Source organism: Melanerpes formicivorus, unplaced genomic scaffold, assembly GCF_026170545.1.
Source record: "Melanerpes formicivorus ecotype bairdi unplaced genomic scaffold, bMelFor1.0.p_v2 SCAF_217, whole genome shotgun sequence".
Taxonomy (NCBI): domain Eukaryota; kingdom Metazoa; phylum Chordata; class Aves; order Piciformes; family Picidae; genus Melanerpes; species Melanerpes formicivorus.
Window position 1 is genome coordinate 243,645 of NW_027142569.1, and position 3,856 is coordinate 247,500.

The window sequence follows — 3,856 nt, forward strand, 5'->3', positions numbered from 1 at the left end:
CTGCCCGCACCCCCTCCACTGCCTCCCCCCGCCGCCCGCGAACGAGTCGCCGGATCTGTAGGGTGCCGGGAGCCCGAACGGCGAGCGGCTCCGGCTGCTGCCGGGACCGCGGGGATTCGAGCCGCTCCGGCCGCGGCCGGGACCCCGTGCCGGAAGCCGGCATCCCCGGACAGCCCCGGGACGGCCCCGGTCGCCGGCCGGGTGACGTTCACCGAAGCGGCTGCCGGCTGTCTTCGAGCCCCCCCCCCCCTCCGCCTCCGCTGCCGCTTCTCCCCGCACCCCCTCCACTGCCTCCCCCCGCCGCCGGCGAACGAGTCGGCGGATCCATACCGTCCCGAGAGCCCGAGGCGGCGGCACCCAGTGCGGGTCCGGCCGAGGCCGGGACCCCGTGCCTGTCGCAGGCTTCCCGTGACGGCCCCGGAACGGCCGCGGTCGCCGGCCGGGTGACGTTCTCCGAAGCGGCTGCCGGCTGTCTTCGAGCCCCCCCCCCCCCTCCGCCTCCGCTGCCGCTTCTGCCCGCACCTCCTTCACTGCCTCCCCCCGCCGCCGGCGAACGAGTCGCCGGATCCGTAGGGTGCCGGGAGCCCGAACGGCGAGCGGCTCCGGCTGCTGCCGGGACCGCGGGGATTCGAGCCGCTCCGGCCGCGGCCGGGACCCCGTGCCGGATGCCGGCATCCCGGGACGGCCCCGGGACGGCCCCGGTCGCCGGCCGGGTGACGTTCAGCGAAGCGGCTGCCGCCAGTCTTTGGGCCTCCCCCGTGCCGGGGCCGCGGGGCTTCGAGTCGGTCCGGCCACGGCTGGGACCCCGTGCCTGTCGCAGGCTTCCCGGGACGGCCCCGGAACGGCCGCGGTCGCCGGCCGGGTGACGTTCACCGAGGCGACTGCCGGCTGTCTTCGAGCCCCCCCCCCCCCTGCCGGAGCCGCGGGGATACGAGCCGGTCCGGCCGCGGCCGGGACCCCGTGCCGGAAGCCGGCATCCCGGGACGGCCCCGGGACGGCCCCGATCGCCTCCTGGGTGACGTTCACCGAAGCGGCTGACGGCTGTCTTCGAGCCCCCCCCCCTCCGCCTCCGCTGCCGCTTCTCCCCGCACCCCCTCCACTGCCTCCCCCCGCCGCCCGCGAACGAGTCGCCGGATCTGTAGGGGGCCGGGAGCCCGAGGCGGCGAGCGGCTCCGGCTGCTGCCGGGACCGCGAGGCTTCGAGCCGGTCCGGCCGCGGCCGGGATCTCGTGCCGAACGTCGTCTTCCCGGGACGGTCCCGGGAGGGCCCCAGTCTCCTCCCGGGTGACGTTCACCGAAGCGGCTGCCGGCTGTCTTCGAGCCCCCACCCCTGCCGTGGCCGCGGGGATTCGCCCCGGTCCGGCAGCTGACGGTTCCCTGTGTCGGACGCCGGCTTCCCGGGACTGCCCCGGGACAGCCCCGGTCGCCTCCCGGGTGACGTTCACCGAAGCTGCTGCCGCCTGTCTTTGTCCCCCCCCCCCGTGCTCTCCCTCAGGCGGGAGGTAGACGTGCTCTCCCTCGGCGAGTAGACGTGCTCTCCCTCGGCGAGTAGACGTGCTCTCCCTCGGCGAGTAGACGTGCTCTCCCTGGGCGAGTAGACGTGCTCTCCCTGGGCGAGTAGACGTGCTCTCCCTCGGCGAGTAGACGTGCTCTCCCTCGGCGAGTAGACGTGCTCTCCCTGGGCGAGTAGACGTGCTCTCCCTGGGCGAGTAGACGTGCTCTCCCTGGGCGAGTAGACGTGCTCTCCCTGGGCGAGTAGACGTGCTCTCCCTCGGCGAGTAGACGTGCTCTCCCTCGGCGAGTAGACGTGCTCTCCCTCGGCGAGTAGACGTGCTCTCCCTCGGCGAGTAGACGTGCTCTCCCTCGGCGAGTAGACGTGCTCTCCCTCGGCGAGTAGACGTGCTCTCCCTGGGCGAGTAGACGTGCTCTCCCTCGGCGAGTAGACGTGCTCTCCCTCGGCGAGTAGACGTGCTCTCCGCGGAGATCGCGCTTGTCGCCAAGGGGTCGCTGTTGCGCTCTGCCTCCGCCTACGTCATCGTACAAGCCGGCGTGATTTCTGCGACCTGCCGCTGGGCGGAGGTCGGCTGGTTGTGCGCTCGCGGAGCTGACGGCCCTCCAGTTCCGTATATGAGGGAACGAGTGACGCCGAGCACTCCCAGGGCAGCGCTGCCGAGCGGCTGCTCCAAGCCACCCGCCAGGCGGCTGGGCAGGGGTCCGTCTGGCTTCTCGGTGGCTTTCGCCCGGGTCAGAGAGGGGACCCGCGGGGCCGAACAAAGGCGCGGCGGTTTGGAGCGGCCGCTGGCGCACCCTCAGCGGTGTTGGATGGGTTTCGCTCGTCCGTGAGCCGGAGCCCAGCCCGGGCTCGGCAACGAAAGCGGGGAAAAGAAAAAAAGTTGACGAGTGGCTGGCGCCGGCCACTGCCGAAGTGTGGAACCCCCGAAGCGAAGTTTGCCCGGTGGGGCACGGGGGCAGAGAAAGCCGGGGAGACGTGGTGCCGGCGTCGGTCCCACCGAGAATGGAAAGCAAGCCCGTCCAGGCACGGCGAGAGAGAGCCCGGTAAGGGGCAGAGAGAGTTCCCAGCACTGGACCCTCTTCACGGGGGTTCCCCCCCATGGCCAAAGCCGCAGCCCGCGGGGGCACGGCATCTAAGGGAAAAGCCAGCGGCGGTGACTGGCCACTCGTATGCTATGGAGCCCGGCATGGGGGGAGGAGGGCAAGCCGGTGCCCCAGCACGGCTTCCTCCTGGCTCCAGAGGGGCGCCCCGTGATGGAGATGTAACTCGGTGCAGCTTGAGGGAAAATGCAAGCCCACATTTCGGGGAGGCAGAGGTGCCCTGTGAGCCGGTGCGGCCCGGTGCAGCTTGCCCCCCCCCCCCATCTCTGGAGGGCGCCCCGTTTGCTCCTCCGGCGTGTTGCCCGCACGCCGAGCCCCGTGCCTGCTGGCTGCTCCCGAGGGCGGTGGCGGGTGCGCGTGGCTGTGTCTGTCCCAGAAGAGCGAGGCCGTGGGGCCTCCGCTGGCTTCCTTTCCTTCTGTCCTTGTTGATCGATGAGGCCTTTCGGGTCGCGTCGGAAAGGGCCCCCGGCCGGCAGGGCAAGGGCGGTCTTCCTTTCCACTTCGCTTCCCGTCGCGTGTGAGGTGTCGTCCTCGTTCCCCCAGCCCCGAGCGGCTCGAGCGGGGGGGAGCCGTGGCGTTAGCGGCCCGGCGCGTGCCTTGCCGCATCCTCCCCTTTCCACCTCCCCCCCGGCGCTGGGGCAGGGTTCGGGGACCGGTCTACCGCAACCGGCTTTGTGACTGCTGCGTGGCCCCGTGAGTTTTCAGGTGTCCTAAAACGCGTGAGGCGCCGGTGTCGTCCTCGGTTCCGGGTACCCGCGGGTGCCGGCCGCGAGCAGCTGCGTGTGGCGGGGGTTGGCCGAGCCGAGAGCGAGGCGGCGGCGTCGCGAAAGTTAAAAGGGGCTAAAAGCGGCGCCGCGCGTGAGGCCTCACCTGCCCGGGTGGGGTCCCCGAGGGTTCCTCCCTAAATGAAACCTCTAGCCTGAGAAGGGCGGCTTTGTGGCCCGTCCCCCCGCCCGCTGCCGAGCGAGCCGCCCCGGCTCTAAGGTCCTGGCGTGCCGGGGGCGCGCCCCGCTTCCGCGGGTCGCTGTCTCCTCTAGCACGTCCCGGTGCTCCCGTGGCAAGGCGGGGAGAGAGACGAGGGCCTTCTCCCCGCCGGGCGTGTCGGTATCGCTCGCTTCCGCTGCTGCTGCCTGAATCGTGCCCGGGATCTGGCAGCCAGGGGCCGGCCTCGGGGGCGGGGGAGCCCCAGCCGGCCTCTGTGGCCGCGTGGAGTCGGGAAGCGTGTGCTTGCGTGCGCACGCGAG